The sequence below is a fragment of the Musca autumnalis genome, unplaced genomic scaffold (assembly GCF_047663935.1).
Source record: "Musca autumnalis isolate F117 unplaced genomic scaffold, ASM4766393v1 scaffold_3, whole genome shotgun sequence".
NCBI classification, from domain to species: Eukaryota; Metazoa; Arthropoda; class Insecta; order Diptera; family Muscidae; genus Musca; species Musca autumnalis.
The window spans coordinates 78,399,701-78,419,764 of record NW_027411866.1 but is presented as its reverse complement, the minus strand read 5'-3'; positions in this window follow the sequence as shown (position 1 = coordinate 78,419,764).

Genomic DNA, 20,064 nt, shown 5'->3' with positions numbered 1-20,064 from the left:
CGGTATTTTGCTTTGAAAATCCTTAAAAACTCCAAATATATAGTGCTTATAGGTGTACGAATACGAACTTTGCCACCCACACAGGCGCCATCTATACCTACATGACGGAATAAATTAAAAATTTGATTTGTTATTCTTAAATCTTTCTTCGTTATGGTAATTCCAATCAATTATTTCATATTTGCACATAAAATATGGAATTAATAACGATTGTATTAATTTTTTAGGTGTGTACGAATATGAACTTTGCATACTGTATATGACCAAATATAAATAGACATACCGGCAAATCTAGCAACGACGAAACAGCAGACCATCCATTCGACACACAGCCAAACAGCAAACAAGTAAACTCCATAGCTTACAATCATAGCTCAAGTCAAAATTAAATAGCCAACTTAGAGCAGCAACCACAGAATAATACAAAGGGGCAAGGACAGAGGAAGACAATCGAACACTGACTGGTCCGCTCAATCCATCCATCTGAAACTGAACTGAAACGATGCGAAATGAACAATCGAAAAAATAGGCACACGGAAAAATAAAATCTCATTCTCTTACAGAAACAACAAGAAGAACACCAACAAAACATTCCTTTAAAAAACTAAAAAATAAATTTTCAATGCCGCGTCATGCGACAATAAGTGAGGAAGGGTGGGGGGACCATGTACCCAACATCGTCATCATAATCATTCTCATCCATTTTCCAAGTCAGCTTACATCCCACTCCGACCCTCTCCATCTGAGCGTTTCGAATATTTAAACTTTTGTGGCCTCCCTGTTGCCTTCTGCTGCCAGCCTGTCAACGTAAAGTGGTTGGTTCACTTTGTTTGTTCGAAAATACACTCATTCCATCCAGCTCGCCGTGTGCCCTGCTGTTGCTGCTGCATCCTATGCCATAGTTCTTTTTCCTCTGACTTTAGTTTTAAGTTTAGTTTGGATTAGTAGTTTTATTTTTTGTGTCATTCTGGAGGTTTCGTTTTAGTTCGTTAAAATTTATTATTTGTTTCATTATGATTTTTTGTTCTATGAAGAGTTCATACACTCGCTATTTACCTAGGCTAGGGTTGCCAGATGGTGGCAAAATGAAATATTTTTTCATATGAAATATTTTAAATTAGACCATATTTCCATTAGTCAATTTTCCTTGCGGCAATTGTCAGTTTTTAGGGGAGAGAGAGGTGAGGCATATGGTAGCCTTTTGTCTCTCAAACCCTTTCTCACCGACAAACTGACAATTGCCACAAGGAAAATTTCCTAATGTAAATATGGTCTTATAATTTAATGTATCGAATTGAATTACAATTTACGAACATGTGTCAAACACCATAATGCCACAAAATCTCGAAGATTTTTTTTAACTTCTTCAATATAAAGTTTGGTTCAATATAAAGTCCGCTTGTCACCCCTAGCATCGACCAATCTATGCAATATGGTCTATTGAATCATCCATTGTGACACTTAATATGTTTTGGTGGTATGGTGTTTCGATCCTATCACCCATCGCCGTGAATCCTATGCTGCGATGGCTGCTCCAAACCTTATCTGAATTTCTTTGCGATGAACAAACTTATTTCTAATGTCATAGTCTAATCCAGTCGAGATGCCGCACCAGAGTTCACCGTCCATGGTACTTGCACCAAACATCGGGGTTCATGATAGAATAAATACCTTCCTAAATGAAGAACTCCAAAAACTCTTCAAGACCTTGGTACATAAGAAGCCTCGCCGGCTAGCTTTCTTGCTCCGCTTCATTTTTGACATAATAAAAATAAAAAAATGAATGAGGCTGTGAGAATATTACTTTTCAAGTTTAGACTTTATGTTTAAAAAATATTTTCAATCACATAGGCAATGTTATGAAAATGTTCCAAAATAATTTTTAGTCAGTTAGAAACATTTGTTCATGTAATTCGGAGTTTTACATTTTGTTAGAAAATACTAAACCCTGGAATTCCGACGATGAATAATTTTCCTCAGCTTCTTCATCTTCACCGATTGGAATATCTCGTGTTGGTTTAAAAATCTCACCATTTTGGAAGACAAATCCTAATGCCGGGCATACACTACCCAATAGAAAATCGAGTCTTCGATGACATTTTCGTCGACGATTCGTTGACGAATGTTCCGAAATTGTCATGTACGACAACTTGCATGACCATGTCTTGCATTGTGTCTTGGCAACAAACCGAAAAATTCTCAAAGTGTGCTTTGAAACAATTGTATACATATTTATTCAGATATACAATTTTTGATTTGTAATAAATACATATAAAATTTATAAAGTCACAAAATTCGGAAACCGCGTTACCGATTAAACAACTTTTATTTATACAACCTGAATTATGTAGAAAACGGTAAGTTGGAATAAATAGAATTAAATACTTTAAAATTAATTGTAGTTATTTTTTGAATAGGTGCATTTAGGTTGAAGAACATTGAAAATTCCAGCGACTGTAAAATACAACGCCTGTGGTATATGGTAAGATTTTAGAATATTTAGCAGATATTCACAATATTTATTTAAAATTATTTCTTTTTGCAGAATCCAAAAATAAAAAGAGGTCGCCTTTCGTTCGGCTGCGGTAAGAAGTGTAGGGCGTGGTAAAGCTGGAAGAAAATGGTGGATTGCAGAACATACGGCAGCTAAGTATTATTAATTATTTAACTAATTTACTTTGTACAAATTATATATTTTATAATCAAATAAAAATAAAATTTTGACACAAGACAACATAAACGAAATTGTCTTTAGTTGGGTCATCGATGACTAGTAGCAAGACAGGGTCGGTGAAACAGTCGTCGACGAAATATGGGGATTTTAGTCATCTAGATCGTCGTCGACGACAACTTCGCTTACCCTGTCGCCCAAGTTGTCGTGCATGAATACTGGGACACTTGTGTGAAAATGTCGTCAACGATCCCAAAGGGCTGTCTGCAAAGAGTCGTGAACGAATTGGAAATGTCGTGCACGATTCATCAATGTTGTCTTAAAGACACTTTCTACTGGGTATGGGCATGCAGGACAGCATTTGTAATAGTATTAGTAAATTTTGAAGTTTTTGTCAATGTATTTGGGAGTAGTTTTGGCAGGATTGAAATCAAAATAGTTTTGATTTTGTAAATGAACCCCTTTCAATCCGATGAATTTGGTTTATTTTCCAAGTAACCAACAAATAATTTTTGAAAACAACAAATATTATTTGTGAGGAAATTAAAAAAATTGGAAAACTTCAACCCAAAATCGAGTTTTGGAGGAAAATTCATCATTTTTGGAATATGGATTGAAGGAATGCCACACACTATTCAATCACACACGTACACAAGGGTTCGTTTGGCAGTGCAGTTTGGCAGTGCAGTTTGGCAGTATAGTGTATGCCCCGCATAAGCTTTGGTTCCGGCAAATTGAAAGTCAATTTTTAAATGCTGGAATAAAGCAGGATGAAACGAAATACCATACATTGGTTGGATCAATTGAGACGAATATTCTCAACGTTGTAAGTCTTATCATCGTGAATCCCCCATCCAGCAATAAGTATGAAGCATTAAAGACGGCAATGCTAGCAGAATTTCAAGATTCCGAAGAAAGGAGATTACAGAAATTGTTGGAGAATGTCGAAATGGGCGATAGAAAACCATCTGCCGTACTAAGAGAGAAGCTCCAGCTATCATCGGGGAAATTATCAGATGACATGCTTAAATCTTTGTGGTTTCATCGTTTACCAACCATGATAAAAACAGTCCTATCCGTAAGTACCGACAGCGTAGACAAACTTGCAGTCATGGCGGATAAAATTAATGATCAACTCGGCAATTCATCGATATCACAAGTAAGTAAGGAGAATCCGTGTTCGCGGATGGATCGCATTGAAGGTCAGGTGAGTGAAATTTTGAAATGAATCGATAAGCTGTCAATTAACGCTGGACATCGTGCAAGAAGCAAGAGCAGAAATCGAAATTCCAGCAAATCACGTGATGCTTCGGGACGTCTATGCTAGTATCATTTCAAATTTGGAAGTAAGACAACCAAGTGTCGTCCACCGTGTACATATAAGACGGAAAACTAAAAACTCCTTCGTCTATGGTGACGGATGAAGGGGGTTTCAAGTTATGTCGCCTAATTTTAAGAGACACACATAATGTGTCTGTGATACCCGCTTCAATTTTGCAAAAACTCAATATATAACGAATAGCAAATTTCATCTGCAACAAGCAATACGACTCCCGGAGATTCCCTTCCCTCTCTATTTTACAAGGATTCAAGGATATCACTAAACGGTCTAATAAATTGTGTCCTGTCAAACATTCCGTGACACATCATATCGAACCATAGCAAGCCCAGAAGATTGCCTCATGAAAAGCTGAACATTGTAAAGAAGTAATTTGAATATATGATGGAACTTGGAATTTGTTGTCCCTCGTTGAGCAATTGATCAAGCCCACTACATTTGGTACCCAAACAGAACAATGAATGGCGTGGGGGCTATAAGTCATTAAATAAGGTAAGCTTTCCATATATGTAGATATCCCAACCCGCATATACATGATTTTGTCAGTAATTTGCATGGAAAGACAATTTTTTGAAAAATCGATTTGGTAAAGGGATATTTTCAAATTCCCGCCGAGGAGAAGGACATTCGCCACACCAATTGGACTATTCGAATTCACACGAATGCCATTTGGTTTGTGCAACGCTGCAAAACATTTCAGCGTTTCATGAACGAGGTCCTTAGAGATCTTGATTTTTGCTACGTATATATCGATGACGTGCTAATTGATTCAGCAAATTTGGAAGAACATAAGAAACACCTACGTTTGTTATTTGAGCCATTAAGAACTTACGGTCTTACCATTAATGTCTCCAAGTGCGAATTCGGTAAGTCAGAAATAAGATTTCTTGGATATTTCGTAACAGCGGAACATCTACTTCCAAACCCAAAGTTTTATCAAATAAATAAAATAAATTTTGTTAGAAAATATTAAACCCTCGTTTTCTACAGGGCCTATTAAATTTCAAACTAGATTGCTCTTTTCTTCGTTATTCTTTTATTTTTATTATGTCAGAAATGAAGAGGAGCAAGAAAGCACGCGACGATGTGTTTCTACGCTACATACGACGACGACCGACCATTTAAGCTACGTTTTGCGGCAAGAAGTCCGGCCATGTAAGCAATCATTCACGAGAAAGTAAATTAACTATGAACGAAAGGTTTCATCGAACTATCACTGAGTCCTTATAATTCACCGATCACCTTAGCCCAGAAGAAGAACGTGGACAAGTCACTGTGCGGATCCTTTACCAAGAATATCATCCATTCTTGATGGCATCACACACAATTGGTACACCCGGACGTGGATTGTGCCAATGGACGATATCATAGTCATAGGTCGAACCTTGGAGGTGCATTTAAAGAATCCTAACCCTAAAAACTCTTTGGAATTACACGTTTTTTCCACTCTACACACCGGATTGTTATCAACGACCCTTTAACCTACGATGTGCGATAAGAAATTCGGAAGTGCAAACAGTCAGTTACGAGAAATTAAATTAACTATTGGCGAAAAGTTTCATCGAACCGTCAAGGAGTCGTTATAACTCACCGATCACTTTAGCCCAGTAGAAGAACAGCACATGCATGCTCCGTATGGACTTCTGTCACCAAAACAGTAAGTCAAGTCGCGGTGTGTATACTTTACCAAGAATATCATCCATTCTTGACCGACTCAGAGAAGCCAACTACGTAAGTAGCCTTGATCTAAAGGATGCTTATTGCCAATAACAGTCAAGCTGTTCAGCATGCCATGCAAGCACTCATTCACGAGAAAGTAAATGAGCTATTGGCGAAAGGTTTCATTGAACCGTCACGGGGTCGATATAACTCACCGATCACCTTAGCCCGAAACAACAACGGCATGTGGAGGCTCTGTGTGGACTTCCGTCAACTAAACAGTAAGTCAAATCCCGGCGCTTATCCTTTACCAAGAATCTCCCATTCTTGACCGCCTTAGAGAGAGCTAACTACGTGAGTATCCTTGATCTAAAGTATGGTTATTGGAAAATACCATTCGAGCTGTCCAGGCTGCAAATACACGTCATTTACAATACCGGACGTGGATGGCACCAAGAGTGTGCCATGCATGGACATAGAATCACACGTGTTCGCCTAACTGGACGATATCATGGTCATAGGTCGATCTTTGGAGGAGATTTTGGAAAATTCAATAGAGATATTCCGCAGATTAGATACGTCAATTTAAGAACTAATCCTGAGAAGTGCGTGTGGTTAGCGCCCAAGGCATCCACGCAAATCCTGACAAGGTAGCGGCGATATTCCAACGTGCTTGTAGGAACTCCGACGATTCCTAGGAGTCGTTTCCAGGTGTAGATGATTAGTCGTGGATTTCATGGAGATGGAATCACATGCGTTCGCCTAATTGGACGACATCATCGTCACAGGTCGAACCTTGAAGGAAAAATTGGAAAATTTTATAGAGGTATTCCGCAGTTTAAAAAGCGTCAATTTAAGAATTAATCCTGATAAATTCGAAGTATCTTGGTCCTGTGGTTAACGCCCAAGGCACCCACACAAATACTGACAAGGTGCCGGCAATACGTAAACTATCCGTTCCGGTATCGACGACTCGTGCCCGAGCTCACAACAATCCATGTCAATGCAAAATAAAGTCAAACAGTGACGGTGTTCAGAAGACCAACAAACTGTGTTTGAAATCCTAAAACTGTGACTATTGGCGTGTCCCGATTTCTTCGTCTCGTTCACCCTGCAAACCGACGTAAGCGACCATGGGCTAGGCGCTGTTTTGACCCAAGGAGAGAGAGTGCCTAACTACTTTTTGGGGAATTTGAAAGATGAATCCATTTTAATGTGATCACTGGTCACCTATCCTTGAAGTCGGTCAACTCCATCGACAACCCTACGGGAATATTGGCTTGCTGGGCCCTTGCTCTCCAACAGTATGCCTTTTCAATCCAAGTTCGCTTTCACATAGTAGCTAACACTCTATCCCCTCATCCTCCAAAGAGCTACAATTAAGTCGTGAGGTTGTACGTAAATTACGAAAAACATTGTAGGTGAAATTTTCTGATTATACATTGATGATTAGATCGCAATATGGCTGTAACACTCACGAAAGATCTGCGTTCCCAAATAGAAAGGTTGTTGCAGAATAACAATAGCCAGGTAGACTCAGGACACAAGGAGCAAACCCATTATTGGTATATGCAGCAGTTTTAAGAGGCGTATTTAGCAGTTTGAAAAGTGTGAATTAAGAATTACTTAAGAAAAGTGCGAATATTTCAAGAATAAGACAATAGATGTTCTGTTAACTACCCGCTCCAACGTGTTTTTGAAGGCACTCCGACGATTCCTAGGAATCGTTTCCTGGTATCAACGATTCGTGCCGGAGTTCGCTGCAAACCACATCAATGCTAAAGAAAGGCAAACATTGGCGGTGATCGGAAGACAAACTGTGTTCGAAATCCTAAAACTGCTCTAATCGAAGCGCCAGTATTGGCGTGTCTTGATTTCTCCGACCCGTTCAGCCACCAAACCTACGCTGGCGGCTATGGACTAGGTGCCGTTTTGGCACAAGTTCTCGAAGATAGCGAAAGAATCTGGCAGAAGCTTAAATGGTGCAGAGGAAAATTACTAAGCCTATTTGGAGAATTCAAAAGATGCATCCTTGTCTAGAGGGCTGCCACTTTAATGTAATCACTGACCACCTATCCTTGAAGTGGCGCAACTCTATCGAGAACCCCACAAGAAGACTGCCGTCGTAGCGGCCATGCGTTAGGGGCCATTTTGACACAAGTCCTCGACAGTAGCGAAAGAGTCATTGTGTACGCTAGCAGATTCCTGAAAGGTGCAGAGGAAAATTATTCCTCCACGGAGAAAGAGTGCCTAGCCGACATTTAGGGCTCCCACTTTAACATGATCACTGAAGTGGCTCATACGGGAAGATTTGCGCACTGGGCCCTTGAACTCCAACAGTAGAGCTTTTCAATTCAATATTCGAAAGGTCACAATCACATGGCAAAACCATCTATCGCATTTGCAGCGGATATTAGGCGACATGACGAAGTTCGTTAGACGTTGTGAGTCCTTTCAACGCCACAAACATCAAGTCGCTCCGACAGGAGAAACGTTAAAGCCTCAGTACATAAGAAGACTCGCCCTTCTGGCTTAATGCATTGTCATGCGTATTCGTACACAATTAAAAGTAAAAAGGTAACATGAGTCGAAAATTTGGGTACTATGTTAATTTTCCTTTTATTTGCTTTATAACTTAATCCAGACAGTGAGACTTCTTATGTACGGAGGCCTATAATGTGTGCGCCAGAAGAACAAAGATTTTGTACAGACTATGTTGGGCCATTACCAAGAACCAAACATGGTATCAATCAGGCTATGCAGGAGCTAAAAACCACTTCACGCCCTGGACCGGAAGAAGTGAAAAAGCGCTGCATAGCCTTAGGTGCAGGGGGTTATTTGCAGAACCCGTTCCCGAGGTCATTGTAATTTCATCAGACGATGAACCCCGCACCCCACCGAAGGCCATGAAATAAGCCCGTGCTACAACCGGAACATTGCCGCCCGTGTATCCAAATTTCAGACCAAGCTTCGGGGCTCCTGTTAAAACCCCACGGCTACTAGAACTAGTCTATACTAAGTTTAATATACTCCCCATTATCCGGTGGAGAAATATCACCTTGGTTTCCCCCAGCAGCACCGTCACCGGCATTCCGGTCAGCAACATGTGCTTCCTTGAGAATATGCAAAAGCGACTCCAAAAACATTCAAGCGAGCGAAGAGTCCAAGATAAGGAGCGTAGTAAAAAAGTTGATACTTTTTATGGCTTAGTCTAGAAAACATGGTATTTATGGTCCAAGTTCCCTGAACTAAGCCAATATATTACTTTTATCGATTTTTCTCTATCAGTAGTAGGATTTTCTAGCTCATTTTTCCGTTACCGACAAAAATCGGTAAAATTAAAATGTTGTTTTTTTTAATTTCGATGATTAACAATATTTGTCGGTAAGTTAGCTACCACAATAAAGTTGTCGCTAAATCCTATCGATAGCATCAGTGTCCTCAACTTTTATTTATTCTATTTATTCATAATTTCGCGACTTATTTTTGTTTGTTGATAAAAAGAAAAAAAGTTGCAGAATTACACTACAGAACTTCAGTTGCCGCTTCACTCCAATGGGATTTATTTGGTTGACCGCAATCAAAGGTCCTCCGATAAAGGACTTCTTGAGAGTCACTAATGTTTTCGGCTTCCTCTGGCTCTTCTGCTTGGCATCATGCTCCTCACCGAATCTTAACCAAACAATTTTGAAGTTGATGGTATGGGGGATGTAGTACACCCTGCCTTTTGCCACACTGACCAGTGAGAGATTGTCAAGTCTCACCACAAGGAGAGATCGTCAAGTCTCGTCTCTTTCTCCTCCTGGTGTAAGACTTCCCATCGCTTCACTTCCAAGTCTCCTATTGTTTGGAAAAGACTCGAGCATGCGCTCCGTCTCGAGTTTGCAGCCATACCCTTTGATCAGGGGAGGATTTGGCCCTTCTTCATTAGCTTTAATTTGCCACTTTCCAAAGGAGGTACTACACTGCTGACTATCTCCCCGAAATCGGCAGAGTTGCCGTGCTACATTAGTAGGCCCTCCCTTAAGCTCAGTGCTGATTATTTTTATTGATCCACGACATTCAATGATGCGGCCCTACCAGTCGTTTACCATTTTCTCTTTGATTTTCTGGGATTTCCTTTCCGAGTCATTCCAGAAGATTCCGATGTCGATGTTCGTTCCTGTCTCTGTGGCCATCTTCCTATTGTGGAAAGTCCGGGATTTTCGTTCGCAGTCCCCAGACTTTCCAGAAGATTCGTTTTTGGGGTTTGCCCTCTTCATGACCAATTATACTTTGTCCCCTGCTGCCAAAAGATACTCGGAAGAGGGTCTTTTGCGTGTGTCTTAACGAGACTTACGCTAGATATTTGAAAGTGGAAAAGTTATTTTTCTTTTATGGTTTTGTAGTGTTCTGTTCCTCAGGAGATCTTTTCCTCTTCGTCGGTGTCAATCACCGTAGAACACAGCTCGCCCCTGTACTACCTTTGGCTAACTTGGCGTAATTAGATGACGGCTTTGTTCTCTCATCCGTTGCCATCTTCCTCCGTTCCTTTCTCCGCGGCAGTCTTCGTTCCTGTTTCTGCAATTAGCTTCCTCTTCTGGAAGGTCCGGAAATTCTTTTCAGAGTCCCCAGTCTCTCGAGTTTACTACGTTGGCGTAAGAATATGGAAGGTTTGGGATTTCCTATCCGAGTCCCCAGTCTTCTCAGAACATTACTTGTCGGGTTCATCTCTTCACGTCCGAGCTTAGTTTGTCGCCCTCTGCCAAAGGGCATTCGGAGTGTCGCCTTTGTGTGGGTCTTGGCGAGGTTTACCGGATACATTTGAAGGAAGGAAACTAATTTTCTTTTCTGATGGTTTAGCGCTGTTCTGTTCCTCTTCGCCGGTATCGATCATCGCATCACATAGCTTGCTCATATACTGCCTGCTGGCTACCTTGGCGTTATTCGATGGCGACTTCGTTCCATTTTCTGCGGCCATCTTCCTATTCTGAAAAGTACAGGAATTTTCATTCTCAGTCCCAGACTTTCAAGAAGATTGAGTTGTCGAGCTCACTTTCTACATTTCCCAACTTACTTTGTTGCCCTCTGCCAAAACATACTCGGTAGAGCTGGCAAACCATCGATATTCCCAACATTAGATATTTTCGATATAATATTTTAAAATATCGATTGCTATCGATATTATCGTTAAGTTGTCAACACCATTAATTTGGAGATGAAAATGGCTAAAATATCGAGTAATACTCGGGACAGTCTCTTCTGCGTGCGTCTTGATGAGGTTTACCCGGGAAATTTGAAGGTGGGAAGCTCTTTTTCTTCTTTTATGGTTTAGCAGTGTTCTGTTCTTCAGGAGATCTCTCCCTTTTCACCGTATCGATTACCGTAGAACCCAGCACGCTCCTGTTTTGCCTTCTAGCTACCTGGGCATAATTAGATGGCGACTACGTCATTTTCATATTGTGGAGCGTACAGGAATTTTCATTCGTAGTCCCCAGTCTTTCCAGAACATTCAGTAGTCGGGTTTACCCTCTTCAAGATACTAGGGAACAGTCTCTTTTGCTTAGGTCTTGGCGAGGTTTGCCCGGGACATTTCTGTTCTTCAGAACATCTTTTCCTCTTCTCCGCTTTCGAGGAAGTTGAGTGAGTATTATTAATCTCTTTGGGAGTCTCCTCCTTATTTAGCCGAACTTGGTCCTTCTTGATCTATCCCCGTTGAGCACCAGATAACTGCTTCCTTATCGTGATAAACTTTGCGATACTCCTGCTTAGTTCACCATCTTGTGGACATAATCTTTAGTGGGGATTTCCACAACGGCAGTCTTTATTTTACTGTTGCTACCAGAATCGGAGTAAAGATAGCTCCCAGTCTCTTATGATTAGGCCATGATTAAACTCTTCCTATGCTTCTTTGTCTCCTTCTCCCTTTTTCCTTTCGATTGTGTGCTTGCAGCAGTACTATCGACCACAGATTCCAAGGCACCAAAGTCTGTAGGAGATAGAGTTGGGCAAATCTAATTCAAAATAGTTCCGACACCGATACAATGTTCGCTTTTTCTAGTTCTGATCTTCGGAGTTGATACACAGAACAATCTCGTTTTTTTGGTGGAGGAACTAGGTAGTTCCGGTACTACCCCACTCCAGTGAAAGCTAGTTGCTCACGATCCCTTGATGACGACGAGGTGAGCACTGGGTTATTTATGCCTTTCGTCATAATTTTTATTAATTTTAACATTCTTTCATCTTTTGTTTTAGGGAAAAAGCCCCATATCAGTTTCTTGTCCGAGGGAAATTCGATGGTTTCCAGAGGCAGGTGATCGTAATACTCTACTTCCGCCAAATAACTCAAAGCAATCGTAAAAGGAGGAATATTGACATCGTTTTTAAGTTATTTTCCACTTCTTCATAAACTTTTCCGAGGCAACCCTACATTTAATGCATTCTTAAAATCAGTCCGCAAAAATATATAATATTTATCTCCACAAGCCTATTTCAAATAAATTGTATGTATGTATGTGTTTGTCTTCTTCTTGTCTGTAAATCGAGTCAAGAAAGAATGGCACCAACAAAAACGACGACAACAACAACAATAAGAATCGTAATAATGTACGGAAGAAAAACAAATGAATCTTACAGAACGTCGTCAAAAAGAACATCAGCGGCTGCAGCGACGACCGGCGCAGCAGTCATGCTTCTGCAGCATTACTACTCAAAGCCAAAGAAAAGATGCGGAGTCAATGAATGGTGGCATGAACGAGTGTGGTGTCAATCAGTCGGTTGGTCGGCATATTTGAGAGTGCGTTTGAAGCTCGCACAACGGAAGCAAAAATGCTGCAGTCATAAAAAGGTGCCTCATCGCGTAGCGTTGTTGTTTAAAATGTGCATAAATATCATTTAGATGCTGCTGCTGCCACTAACGCCGCCGACTTGTGTTGCTTGCAATCTTTGGAGTATAGGCGCAGTGGGGAGGGATGCCTTAAGCCGCCCAGACTGTAGCAGTGAAGTGACTGCCTATAAAAGTTCAGTTTTACATTTCTACAATTTACAATTCATTTATTATTTTATTTTGTTGTTCAAAATTCACATTCGCACATTTCCATCCGAGGCAGTTGAATGTGCCACCATCGTACTAAGCGTGTTCGTGTTTATTTAAATGCAGGTTTTTATTATTATTAGTAAAGTAAGTAGGTAGGTTGGTATATTTTGCCAAGTTGTAAGTCGGACAGTCGACGAAGCGACTTGACAGCTAGACTAAATAACCCGATATACATATATGTATGTATGTAGTTGACTAACTGACTGACAGACTAACTTAATATTGGTTTGTTTCGGTTCAATGTTGTCTCTTGCTGTGCAAAATATTTGAGTTGCATTATTTGTTCCTATTGTTGTTGTTGTCGTTGTTGCATTTTCTTATACACATTTTCTTTTCATATAAATTTCTGTATTTTTCAAGTTTTGCATTTCATTTCGAGTCGGGGAGTGCGCGCGAATGTGTGTGACTTTTGTATTGTTTGCATAGGTCGCCGCTGTTTTGTGTCTGTCTGTCTGTTTGTCTTTTGGGTTTCTAAACTTTTCGTGAGAGAGCAATTTTCTTCAGTCGCGCTGCTGCTGCTGTAGTTGTTGTTATTTTTCAATGTTGGTTATGTGCGGCAAAATGTGTTTACATAAAAATTAAGTTTAAGTAATGAATTATTTTTAAATGACTCTTTGGCATTATACACTCAGAAGTTATGGGTCAGTTTATTCCTGGATATGAACCAGGCCTTTGAGGTTTCTATAGAATATATGTAGATATCCTTTCAGAACAAATTGGTGTAATCACCTGCCTCGTGGAACTCTAATCCCCGCGGGCCCTAAAATAAAACAAAAAAAAAAAAACAAAATTAAGAAAGTTGGAAAAAGTTACTGTGCTGGACCTAAATAACCCAGTATCGACGGTTGTTGTTGATCTGGCAATTAGTAAAACTCCATCGTCATCAAACAATCGTGAACAAATCTATGTCACAGATGTGGGTGCCTTGGCATATATGGTCGAAGTTACTGCGGCTAGAGGGAGGAGGAGACTGAGAAACTAAAGTCAAGCTCATGCTCGACGCAGCCTTCAGATAGAGGTAGCAACTCAGACTCCATATCTAATATCGAGAGCAAAACAAGTACAACTCCCATGGAAAGCCAAAATAAGGAAGAGGTCCACAAGATGGTAGATGAAGTAAGCGAGAGCATTACAAAGCTCACAACTCATAGGAAACAGCTGCCTAGGCCTCAGCGGGTCAAGTTCAGGAAGCACCAAAACTTGCCTACAGCGTACGTAAAAATACTTTAAATAACATTTCCAATCGTTTCGTATTTTCCATAGGAACAATACAAATCGAAACAAAACCCACGCTGGCGGAGTTTGCTGTTTAGTTTCGTTTTGTTTACATTCGTGAGTGCGAACAAAACGATTAGCGAAAAGTACTCAACTCCACAAGAGCAGATAGAAAACTAAATAGTACTTAACACATGTGAATAAATCAAAAACGTTTGATGGTTGATAAAATATTCACTGTGGTACCCTGCAAACATTTCTCAAAATTGTGGAAGATTGTTCGCTCAGATTAATCTTCTGTGATTCCCAACGGCGATCATTGGAAGATTGCTTACAGTTTTTTCTTAGATTTTTCAAATGATCGCCCTAGAGAATCACAGAAAGAGCAAAAGATGATTGTTACTAACATTTTTGATTTTGTTGCATATAATTCTCATATACACTTTCTACAGAACTTTGATACAAATGGCACGTATAACATTATGAGTATTGACAAACTACACATGTCCAGGTTTTGCCAAGTTTAACTAAAAGTCAACATAGTGACTGAGGAAACAGTACTGAGTACAGTGACTATAACAAATACAACATAAAGGAATAATTAAAAACAGTAACAAAGCAGAAAGGTTTTCACCTAAACAACAAATGAAAGCAACAAAAAGCAAAACCCAAAAAGAGTGAAAAAGAAATTTCATTTGTTCTATTCTTTTTTTAATTTTTCTTTACATTTTGATCTTCTGAAGATCTTCCATATGATTAATCTGCGATTCTTCCTTGGGATTCGCTTCCCACACACAGTTACTTTATGCTGGGGATTCGCAGAAGATTGTTAGGCGCGCTCTTCCGCGATTGAATTAATCATCCCCGCGAATCTCAGATTATCGTTAAGCGATTAACATTTTTGAAAAATGTTTGCCGGGTATACTGATGTTAGTTTATAGGGTTGTTATGCAATCACATGTGTGTGTCATTGACCATAACGCACGGCAAACGTTTGCCAAAAATTTTTTGTTTCGGTGGTGAAGGAAACAACTCGGCAAAGGATAGCCGAAGTATCGTACGGTTTTCATCTTTTTACATTGAAAAGTTTGTGATTTTGTTTTGGTTGTGAGAATGAAACGATTCAGAGAAGCTAAAAAGTTTGTGGCGTTATGTGATTGGTACGGGAATCGTTTCGTTTGTTTACATTCATTGCTTGCCTATATAGCGGGACGCTTCCAAGGCCATCATGAATACTCCTTCTACTTCTTCGGAAGCGGGGAAAAGGATCAGATCTCCCTTGGAGCAGAAAACTGTAAAGCCGACGAACGGCGTCAAAAACCACGTAAAGGAGACTGTTCCGAGAATCCTTTGGCAGAGGGCGACAAAGTGAACACGAACGTGAGGAGCCATGCCGGGCCAGAGAATAGACTAAACTGAACTCAAACCTTAAGAAGGTATGCTCGACCAGAGAATATACTAAAATGGCGCACTTCTGATCGTTTAATAACACGCCCTTCGGCTTGTCTGTAAAGACGCCCTTCTGCTTGTCTATAAAGACGCCCTTCTGGTCAACCTGGTGATTCTGCGAAGAAGTAACACACGCGTAGTCAGATCCAATGCTACCATCACTGTTCTGTGGCGCTCTGATGCTGGGGAGAAGTAACGCCTCAAGTTTTTTTGTTACTGGTGACAAAAGTGAGATCGACCTGTACGATTCACCTTTGCTGGCATCCTTTCCAGATTTTAGGAACGGCACCACTCATTTTTCATGCTGAGAAACTATTAGATAGGTTGAGTTCCTTGCTCAAATACTCGACTCCTGGTTTATCCAGCTGTTCAAACATCACCATTGAAATTCCTTCAGATTGGTGATTGGGAGATTTTGCGACTCGGACAACATCTGCAACATCATCCATCGTAAATTGTGGTGGTTCATCCTCGGCAGGAAGATATGTAAAAAACCCTTCTTCGCCTGGTCGCTACAGGTGTGCGCAATAAATTGTCGGCAAAAGTAGCCCGCGCTCCTCTTCGGATTCATCATTACCACGCCGATTATCATGAAAGATGTCCGATCATCATTTTTAGCAGGGTTCGATAACGCCTTTACCGTTGTCCACAATTTACTACTACCGGGTCCAATGTTGCAGCACTTCAGATGCTCTAGCACTTTATCTGCTTATGTTCATCGACCTAACCTTATGACTTCCATTGGCAATTCTTTGACTCCGAGGTCTCTAGAGTTGTTACTGCGAAGCTCATCACGCTCATTCGCCAATCCCTTCGAACAGGAGAGTTGGTTGGTGAATTCTCTGAATCCTTGCCAAATGGCTTTCCTATGGTTAAGGAAAGTGCGGGGTTCAGAGATTATGAAGTCGGGTGGTCTATATATGGAGAGGAGGATAGGGAAATGGTCCGACCTAAGGGATATAACGGGTTATTAGCTGACGTCCTTTGTCTAACCAGGTGACATGATGGTTATGTCTGGCGAACTATGGCAGTCTCCTCTAATCCTGGTGGATGCGTCCTCGTTCACAGAGAAAAATGTGGAGCTCCCTATTTGCTCAACCAGCACTATGCCTCTCTGGACATTCCCTAGGTTTGAATGCTACAACTCCTGATGTACATTAAATACGTAGACCAGACGGCTATGACCTTCCAAAGGCAACTCTACCTCGGCATTTCCACACCTGACTGCTACCCCCATACATTTTATGGACGGGTCATTAGAGCCAGGCGCACAGCTAGCAACAACACAGTCCCTCCCAAAACAGAAAAACGATACAAATACAAACATGTGTATACTGAGGTGGCAGCCGCTGCCGGATCAGGGTCAATCCGTTATCGAAGAACCCGCCGCCGTGGTATTGCATTGAACTGATGTTGTGTTCCTACGAATCACATCTTTGAAAGCGAATTTAAAAAAATATATTTTTTTTCGATAAATGCCGGTTTTTTTTAATAGAAAGAACTATTTTTTTCAATAAACGTGAATTTAAATGTTATATAAATGTTGATTTCTTAAAAAATATTTTTCTTGTATCCCATAAAATTATTTTTAAAAAATACTTTTTCATATTATTTATTATATTTTATTAAAAAATATTTCATCAATAAACGTTGATTTTTTTAAAAAATATTTTATCAATAAACGTCGATTTCTTAAAAAATATTTTTTCAAGTACCCCGCAAACGTGGATTTTTAAAAAATATTTTATCAATAAACGTTAATTTAAAAAAAAAATATTTTATCAATAAACGTTGATTTTCTAAAAAATATTTTTCAAGTATCCCACAAACGTGGATTTTTGAAAACTATTTTATCAATAAACGTGGATATATAAAAATACGTGGGTTTGAAAAATATTTTATTAATAAACGTGGGTTTAAAAAATATGATATTAATAAACGTGGATTTAAAAAAAATATTTTATTAATAAACGTGGATTTAAAATTTTTTTGTCAAGTGTCTAAACAAACGTTAATTAAAAAAAATATTATATCAAAAACGTTGATTTTTTTTTTTAAAATATTTCTTCAAGTATCCCACAAACATGGATTTTTTTAAAAAATATTTTATCAATAAAATTGATTTAAAAAAATATTTTATCAATAAACGTTGATTTTATAAAAAAATATTTTCAATAAACGTTGATTTTTTTTAACAAATATTTTTTCAAGTTTCCCAAACCTGTGGATTTAAAAAAAAAAATATTTTATCAATAAACGTTGATTTTTTAAAAAATATTTTTTCAAGTATCCCACAAACGAGGATTTTAAAAAAAATATTTTATGAATAAACGTGGGTTTAAAAATATTTTATCAGACTTTTTAAAGAATATTTTTTTTCAGGGACGAATGAAGATGTTATTGTTTATAAACTTGTCAATGATCATCATATAAATGTGTAAGCAAGCTGCAAAATCTTTTAGCCGTGACATTAAAATAATACAATACAGATTTAAGTATTCTCATCAATAATTGTTTTATTTACTTTATTACTAAAAACAAAAAGTCTCAATAAATCTAAATCTAATCTAAATGGGGTTTTTAATGAATATTTTTTTAAGGACCAACAAACGATTTTTTATGGATATTTTTCAATGACCAACAAACTTGGATTTTTTGAAGAATAATTATTCAAGTACTCAACAGAACGAGGATTTTTAAACAATACCCAGCAAAATTTGAAGGAAGGGGTTGGTTCAAAGCAAGTCGTGAAAGATCCGATCTTTTCATTAGCATTTAAATCCATGCAAAGGAAGTCTTGAAAGATCCGATTTTTTCATCAGCATTTGAATCATTTGTACAGATCACTATAAACAAACAAGTCGATCAAAACAAAGAGTATACATTTCCATAATTGTTGTTATAAAATTACAAATTAAATGTAGGTTCACGAACTAGAAATTCTTAAAGGAGTGCTGTTGGAGTCCTTGTCGAAATCTGAACTGGTGATGAGAAGATAATAGAAAAGCTTTTGTAAGATGAAACAAAATCAGTGGCTGAGGGTGAACGAAGTAAACTCTGTTGCGGTGCAGCGGCGGTGATTAAATTGAAATTTTGGGTGTAAACTTTATGCTGATAAATTAGTTCTTGTTATTTCATGAATTAGTTTGAATTAATAAAGAGTTTGGTTTGTCATGAAAATCATATTTCAATACAGAATTTTCCATTTTCCAAACAAGACATGAAAATGTCATGCCAAAGGGTTGGTGAAAATTACATGTCAAAGCATTGGTCAAAATGACATGCTTAGGATCCGACAATGAATGTCATCTTAAGATCCGAAAATGAATGTCATCTTATGGTGGTCACGCTCATATAAAATTCATGAGTGAAAATGCTAAAAAGATGACATGCCAGATCACTTGCACCCATGATTCAATAGCATCCTTGGCATCGAACATTTTACTGGGTAATTTTCAAGTATCCATCAAACATGGATTTTTTAATGAATATTTTTCAAGGAGCAACAAACGTGAAGTTTTTACAGTATCCCACAAACGTGGATCTTTCAATGTGTCAGGTATCCCAGAAACATCTTTTCAAATTGTTTTCAAAACTTTTTCTGCGAACGAATCTAGAGCGTATATCGGAAATAAGAGCTGCAACTAGTTCTTGGAAATTCCTATTCGATTTATTTTTAAAGTTTCCCAACGTTTTTAACCACAATTTGCCGATGGCCTCAAGGGGTTTACATGTGTTTACCAATATTCAGTTGTTTAACTTCATTATTATTCAACAAACATAAGAACCGTTGATACTAAACCACTTTCCGAATGAATATTTCACAATTTACATTTTTATATAAGGGAAATTTTTTGATTTGATGGTATTATGATATTTCCCCCAGACCATGGGAAAAGGGATAGGAGATGGCAACCCTGTTAGGATAACAAATGCAAATTTTTCCAAAAATGATACTAACATGCCCCAAAACAACAAATTTACATAAGTCAAAAGTACAGCTAATTAAAACTGATAATACCACAATTGTTAACAATATTCCGTTGTTGCATTTGTTTTGCACTCCCCATTCTCAAGGATCAGTCAATATTGTTGTTGTTATCCCATCCGACTACAAAGTACAGAAACAACTTGTGGAAAGCTCTCTGAACATAACAATGCACTATAGGTAATTTGCCCTGTTTTTGAGACAAAAATTAATTAATTAAAAAATTAATTAATTAAAGTATTTTTTAACTATTTAAATTATTTATGTGTAAAAGTGAGATAAAACAAAGATTTTTACAGATAAATTCGGATATAAGAAACAACGGTTAGCTTAGCTGGCCCATTACAGAACATTTGTTCTATAGGCCGAACTAAGAAGAGATCTCCATTCCTCTCTATTTGTTGCTTCGCACTCTGGAATACCGCGCCTTTTCATCTCATCATCCACTTGTTTGCGCCATATATTCTTTGGCCTGCCAATTCTGCGTGCACCGCCAAGCGGTCCGTATTTATACGCCTTTTTAGCGGGTTCATCATCGCTCATTCTTATGATATGGCCTAGCTAACGCAATCGCTGCATCTCGATACGTTTAACAATATTCATGTCGTTGCATAGCAGATACAGCTCGTGGTTCATGCGACGTCGATATTCACCGTCAACGCAGATTG